Source organism: Solenopsis invicta, chromosome 8 (genome assembly GCF_016802725.1).
Source record: "Solenopsis invicta isolate M01_SB chromosome 8, UNIL_Sinv_3.0, whole genome shotgun sequence".
Lineage (NCBI taxonomy): Eukaryota > Metazoa > Arthropoda > Insecta > Hymenoptera > Formicidae > Solenopsis > Solenopsis invicta.
The window spans coordinates 9,797,295-9,805,678 of record NC_052671.1 but is presented as its reverse complement, the minus strand read 5'-3'; positions in this window follow the sequence as shown (position 1 = coordinate 9,805,678).

Below are 8,384 nucleotides of genomic sequence, written 5' to 3'. Positions count from 1 at the left end.
ACAAGATCAATCGAGGAAGCGGAACGCGCCACGCATAACCTAACAAATTGGGGAATGTCCGACGGATCCGTGGGTAGTGCGACGCAGCGACAGTGCGATTTCGTTCAAGCGCCCAGTACTCTGATTTATTCGCTCGCTTCGCGGTTCGTGGTGGATCGCGATCGATATCGTTCTTCGGGACATTACACCTTCCGAGGCCTCGCGTCGTCCGCGTGAGAATTCGCGCGATCGTTACTGGCGTATCAATCAATTAGCTCGCTCGCGATTAGACGCTTCTTGATCCGCCGTCCGTCGGCTCGGTACTTGTCGAAGTGACGAATACGTCGCGTTATTCCACGTGATTTCGTACTTTCGCGAGTGCGAGAATGTGATTCAGAAGCGCATCGAGGAGGCGGAGGAGGACCGAGGAACACGGAGAGGATCGACGACAGGATCAACGAGTCGCAGACAATTACTGACGAGAAAAAAGGTAAGTGTCAAGATGTACTTTATTCGAAATTATCTGCGCCACCAGATAATGAATGTTTCTTCGTTACATGGAGGGTGTAAACGAATAAGTGTCGAATATTCTAGAGACGTATCTTTTCATTGACCAAACATTAAAAAAGGTTCATTTACACGGATCTGGAAACGCATAATTTTTGAGATAAGGGACATTTCACGAAACAGTGAAACATCAGATACTTGAAATTGAAGTAGTTAAGAAAAAATGTTTCAGACAAAAATTGTGTGATCTCTGCAGCGGGATTCTGTAACTCTTTAATGACAGTATTGGTATCGTTATGTTGTCGTTGCGCAGATATTGTACTGTATTATAAAAAAGAACTGTGCAAAACGATAGTGTAATGATACCGATATTAATGTTAAGAGTTAAAGCATTCCGCTGAGGAGGGATAAATAATGGTAAAATCAATTTTCAAAATCGATTTTTTAATGTTACACAAAGGTTCCATTATTTTTAATCAAATTATTTTATTTTTTAAATATCTTTATGTATTACTGTCTATATTATTTAGGACAGGCCTGTTCAAAACTTGGCTCGCGAGCTAAAGCGTTTCCATTTCTCTGCCGCCTCGATAGAGCGAGAGTAAACAAACAAAAGGATAGACTCTAAAACTTGGAATCCAAGCAGAACTGATAGCGTCTATTCTTTTTTATTTACTCTTTGTTTGCTCTATAGAGGCAACGGAGAGATGAAGCGCTTTGGCTCGCGAACCAGGTTTTTGGACAGACCTACTACTTTAGATAATAATAATTAACTATAAGTTTAGGATTCTTTATATTAGAACTCCTGCTTCAAATATTTTTACATGATATAATTCGTCTAGTTATTCTGCATATGTACATAAAAATCTCAAAGTAGAACATAGAACTATAAAAAAATCAATAGAGTTTACGAGATATTTTCTATTTTATTCTGGCATATTTCGACGTAAAATCAATTGTTTCGTTTTCAAGATATTTTACTATTTCACAATAAAATCTTTCCTATCTCAGAAACTAAATGTTTCTCGAGCCATTTATATGCATTTTTTTTTATGTTTAGTCCATGGGAATACGTTCGTAAAATATTTTAAACTTATTCGTTTACTGTATCCTAAATATGCACATGTAATCCTCTTGTGAACGATTCTCTTATATGAATGTTTCTTAATGATTGTTAACTCTTTTGTGTCTGACGTTTTTCTAAGAGTAATTAGCATCTAATTCACATCTTGGAAATTTTTAGATTTTTTTTCTAGAGATTTTTAGGCTTACACTAATTATGAATCTGTAATCAAAATTTCAAAATCCAAAATAACGAATTCAATGGCGGATTACAATATAAAATTTTCTTGGATTTGAATGAAATTCATATTTCATTCAAATCCAAGAGTTTTTGGAAATGTTGATTTAAAATCAGTTGTTTCTATAAATATTTCTCATTAGTTGTTAAAAACTTCTAGAAAATGAGTTTCACTCAAATCCAAGAAAATTTAAATTTTTTATGCACTAAATTGTTTCGTCATATTGAATTTTGAACATTTGATTACAGATTTATAATTTGATCCTAAAAACCCTTGGAGTATAAGTTTCATTCAAATTCAAGAAAATTTAACATTTTAGTCGTGTTGGAGATATCGTTTTGAAATTTTTAGCATATTTTTTTTTTTATAAATAGCCCTTACATTGATCTTTAAAACGAGCACAGAAAGAACTCGCTATCTTAATTTTTGTGGAAGGTATATGCATTTTTCATTTGTACCCCATTTTACGAATTTTTAACGAGGTATGCAGAACAAGAGGCGAAACTCTCAAGAGTGTTGATTTTTTTATGAAGAGTTCTATCCTTTATCTTTAAAACGAGCCCAGGAAGAAGTTGCTAACTTTACTTTTGTGGAAGATGTGAATTTTTGAAAGTTTGGTACATATGTGGCATGTGGCCACCAGGCACGAAAGGGTTAAGGTACGATTATTATGATGCACTTTGCCCACGTTCGTTTAAATTCAGAGCATCGGCTTTCGATGTATGCAACTCCGTCTCGCGCAATGTGACGCTTGCAAACTATGCCTCTAAATGGATATCTAAAGAGATATAAATGTACATACACACATATTTTGCTCCATTTTTATATATTTTTGCTTTCAAAGCCAAAAAAAATTAAAACAAAGGTTTTTATTGCGCGTTTAAAGATTCGCGAACGAGCAATTGCAAATTTCTGGTCCGAAGGCTTTTTATACTTTATCGCGTTGGCAGTTGCATTGCCGTACCGCCATTCACTCGTACGCACGGAAATTGATTTATCCGTTTGGGTTACCGTAACATATTCAAGTACTCACGTAATCGCGTTTATTTGCGCGGCACGGCTAAACACAAAACCACTAAACGCCGTGTGTGATGTATTGATTCGTATTAATCTTTTTAGCGACACAATGCGCGTATACGCACCAACGTAATGTTCGTATGTTTAACGCAATCTCGCGTTAAATTGTACACTCAAATTGCTTTAATTTTCGAGTTCTTTTCATCTTTTTGTTACGGAAAAAGTTCGATTTTTAGAAATGCTTTTTTCGCGAAAATTTTATCGCGAATTTTCAATATATAGTGTAAAAGTGTAATCATTAAATGCGACGCGTTATTTCTCTCTCTTTCTCTCTATTTGTTGCTTTTATTTTTAATTAATTCTTTGAAGTCTCCGCTAACCCAATCCAAGGTAATCTTTTTAACGGCGCGATCGAAACGCGACACGCTTATAAGAATACAAATCGTTAAGAAATAATTAAAAAAAACTTAATTGAAAATGGAAATTTAACGAATCTCTATGCTTCATTATTTTGACGTATTTTTCATCAATGTGCTCTTTACTTATATTTCATATTGCCATTCGGATAAATTTTTGTCATCTCTAACGCATGCATTCACTTGAATTTTCTCGATAATTCCATTCGTCTTCATTTTATAACTTTTATTTTTGCTTTGAATCGAATACGTATGCGTTATTTTAAACGAAATTGTAAGATATATCATTTTATTTATACTGTTATCTCCAGAGATCGGTAAAATAACTGATATGATTTATTTAAAATATTGAAAATTTAAAATTTAAAATATAAAATAAGACATAAATAATGATATAAAATTATTTAAAATAATAAATATTACGTAAAACATTAATATCAAATCAACTATTTATTGTTTCAACAGACATAATTTGCTAACATGAAGGAATTTTGTTTCTTTATGTAAGCAAATTGTCTGTTTGAGATTATAAATTCTTTCAAGATTTTATATTCTTGCTTGTACAATATGAAACAATAAATTGCTGATTTGATACTAATGTTTTCTGTGTATTTTATTTTATATAAAATACATCTTTTAAATAATGTTATTTTAAATACGAACGATCCTTGATTCTTATCTCACACTCGATTCACTTTATCGTACATTTCGTTTCGCATACGTCTCATTTAATAATATCTATCAAATATCGAGGTTTTATATTCGTGCATCTGTTTGTCGGAAGTTGAACATTTACCGACGTTTCCTTCGCGTACATACACGCTCTCTTTTGTTGCACATGCCGCCAGTCAACATCCGTCAGAGATGATGTTGACAGGCGTCGGGTCTGAATTTAGCTTAATGCTACATTTCCTGGGTTTTGCCTTCTGACTCCTTGCCTGTTAAAATACACACTTCTGCGTGAGACTGTGAGATTCGGTGTGAGACAGCGTTACCGTCGCTTTGTCCTTTCGACGATTACTATCGCAAACCGCAGTAGCACCGTCGCGCCTTTTAGGTTTTACGACTGGCACATTCGTTGTCTACCGGAAGTTTGTATTTTGACGGTTTACGACCGTCCGCACGAAGTAGCGCATATAAACGAAGCCCACGTACCGATCGCAACCATTGTTAGCTCCTTTCCCGTCGTAATGCGACAGTATATAGTCTTCTGTGTTCTTTACCTCTGAAAATAAACGCATGAAGACTAGCAATTGCTATTTTTGGTCTTTATAAAGTTCTAATTAACATTGAACATAATTACATAGTGCTAAAATATTTGGAGCGAGTTTGAAATCTATTACTAACTTTGTTAAAGGAGAATTGCCACAAATGCATACCACTTAAAGTTCTTTTTTATATTTCCTATTTAGTATTGATTTCTATGCAAATGAATGTTTACGTTGGAAATTGAGCTTGATATTATTATGAGGCATCATTGCGGCTGGGCAAAAAGTATTTAAAATACAAAATATTAGCAACTTTTGATTTGAAATACAAAATACAAGCTTGTATTTTGTAATTCAAATACTAAATGTTTAATATTTTATACTTTATATAAATATATTTTTCCCAGCTCTATCATCAGGTACCATATTATTGCAGCGTTTAACCTTTTCGTATTGTTTTCGTATTTGTTAATTAATTTGTTAGTTTTTTTTGTAACATCCTGCACAAAGTATTTAAGCAACCGGTGGCCTAAATTCATGCATCTGGATTTTCTAAATTACATCGCTTGTGAAAGTATCGAATTTATAAATGAAAACAATGAAAAATATAAGAAATCATCATTTAATGATTTTTTTATTAATAATTTATTGAAAAAAAATCAAATATGTAATAATTAATAAATAACGAATATGAAAAGATAAAAAAAGGTCGAAATAAAACTAGCTTGAATTTATTTTTGCGAAATTGTCATATATTTTATATATCATTAAAATTTTATTACCATTTATTAGTCCTATATTAAAATTGTTACAATAAAATTTGTACGATATAAAAAATTTGATAGACTTCATAAAAATATCAATTTAATCTTTATCATAATTGTAAATATGAGTACATTGAGAGAAAAAATCTCACAATAAAAAAATATCACTTAACACAAAAAAATTATTTACTCGATAAGATTTAATAGTTTATTTACTTGCAGTTATGTTAAAAATTTCTTAATTGAAGTATTTATGTAAATAAAATGATTTTTTTAAGTGTTAAGACGTACAACACCAAATGTAATTTGTTGAATTTTTGTCTTATTCATTTTTTATTTATTTCATATTTTTCTTATTACATGTTGCTTAGATTAAGTAAAAATATAAAATATGGAGGTACGATTTAAAGGTTCGCATTCAGCAGCTCTCGTCTATAAGTATAGATATAGAGAGACATTTATTCCGAACTCAGCGAAGCACATATCATTGAGATGAATATAGGATTTTTAACCTTCGGTGAACTAGGTGGGATGTGACGTACATCCCAGCAATTTAGGGGATTTAAACTCCCCTATAACTTTTTATTATTTTTTTCTTCTTTTAAAAGATTGATGAGTTTATTCCCTTTCTGTTTCATTTTATTATTATACTTTAGAGGACAAGAGTCGGTGTTATGACAGTGGAACTAAATTAGTATGCTTATGATGAAGTGCGGCATGAGATACCCACATGGTTCCGCCATGTTGATTTTTTCCACCTGGTTCGCGGAAGGTTAAACATTACATGTAGTTCTTGCAAAGATAACTTGCGCGACACACCGTGCGATACCGCTTTTCGTATCGTTCGAACGAGAAGCGTGAGGAAAAGAAAGATTAATCTAATAAAAGATTTACTGGTAGCGTTCACGTTCACTTGTAGCAAACTCGTGGCAAATTCGTAGCGTTATGACGGTATGTACTATCTACATTCGGGAAACACGAGCGCCGATCTTGCTACGTATGCGTTGTCTTCCCTCGAGAAATTTCGCGATCCACGTGGCACGAGTCCGCCGTTGCTCACCAGAAGCAACGGCTGAATAAAAAGACGAATGGCCGTGTACGCGTTGCCATTATCGTCCGGGCCGCCTGCGTGAGGTTTCCGGGATTTTTTTAAATTTCCCAGGGGGTTAAGGGGAGTACGTGGAATCGCGATACATTGGCCGCTATAAAAACGCTCTTCCTTCCGGTATTGCTACCGATTGAAGTATTGCTCTCGATATATTGTATAACGCCGCGCTTGCGTGTCCGGGAGCGGTTGCTGTTAACATCCGGATATCGCTGACTTTCAACTGTGTAGGAACACGTAAAACGAGCTCTAATGCGCGGCAGTAAAGTACGGCCGGCCTGTTTTATGTTGGCCTTACTTACAGGCAAAGTAAGCCTGTAAAAGCGCGTTGAGATCCTCGCTCGCTCGCACGAGAATCGTGGCACCCGTTGTCGACCCATTGTCGCTTTCATAAACACGCGCTTAGATTTACTTGGCGTGAAACAGCGACGAGAAAGCGAAAGACAGTTCTTGACATTTTATGGAGTGCTCGAGATGGTAGCACCCGCGAAGTTGGCACTTTATTTTCATAAAATATGAGACGTCAGCTATTCCTATAGTTCTTTCGGTAGTTCTCGGCGGCTTTTCCGTAGCTCAAATTGAATTCAACAATAGTTCCGACTTCTATTTTAAACGAATATTTAATCTCGCTTAGTTCATCAGTATTGCATAGAAAATTTGTTTCGCGTTTTGCAGAAAAAAACATTAAATTATAATATTTATACACAAGTTGGCTTTTAAAAAAAAATACACTTAGAAAAAAAATTACTAAATTTTTTTAAATGTTTGTTTGAGTACCTGCAATGAAATATTGATTTACAGTACGTAAATATTTACTCGATGAAAAAAATGATAGTTAAATTAGTGGTTCTTGTATTAAACAAATATTTATTTACATTTAGTAAATATTTTATTACAAATATTCAAACGAATATTTATTAAAATTTAGTAATTTTTTCTTTCAGTGTAGTTTAAAAAAACCCGTGTTTTTTTTCAAATTGCTAGAAAAAATAAAAATAAATTCCGGCTTTTTAACGGAAACTGTTAAAAAAATTATTTTATACTACCTAATATTTATTTAAAAATCAAAGAAATTATATTAAAATAAATATAAGCCCGCTACAAATTTTTTTATGTTTTCAAAGTATCGTATCAATGTCACTCTTTTCATTATACGCGTTATTTTGATAACATTATATTATATATAATCTTATTCATAATGTATTTATTTGTTGTATTAATTCTTTGAAAGTAATGTTAACGCTTAACATCTCTGACAGCACAAAAGTCCAAAAGATGTCGTAAAGATATTCCTTAGACATTTTGCATATTTACAACATCTTTCGTACTATTGTGCCGTCTCGAAAATAACATAATATAACTTTATTTAACTTCAGTCAAACGTAATCATTGTCTTTACAGAAAGAAGCAAAATGTTTTACGAATTTACCTCTTGGGGAAAAAAACCGAAAAAATCCGCGGAAAAATAAAAAAAAACCAGTTTCTTTTCGAGCCTTTAAAACTATAGTTAGGAAGTACAAGTACAAATTCTCTCACATGTTATTTATAAGCCGTTGCTTGAGAATTAAATAGAAAGATCAACTAAAAATGGTCACGGAATAGATTATATTGTTATTTGTCTCATGATATAGATTTAGAGCGGCAACGGGATTATCGATTGTGCGCAAGCAGAACGTTATTGAAGCTGGTTTATTATCATCATGGCGCGACATTGAACATTGAATTACATTGCGAAATTGATAATAATCCATCTAACATTTATGAATCATATGTAAATTTAAGCGTGCTCCATTATTAAGGCGTTTAACGTGCTCTGAATTGGGTAATCGGATTAACGAAGATTAAAGCGGTCATTAAACGAGATAGCATTTATCGTACTTATTGCATATTAGTCAAAGCATCGTTCAGAACACATAGTGCGAGATTCTTTGAATTAGCGTTGCAAGTATTTCATCCGCGTTGAGATCGAAATTCTTTAAATTAAATAATCGAATTAAAAGAAAAGAAATGCGATTATCAGGAATATCGGAATATCCAAATATATCTTGTAGATTTAATTTCGTTTTATTACGTTATTTTGCCCCATT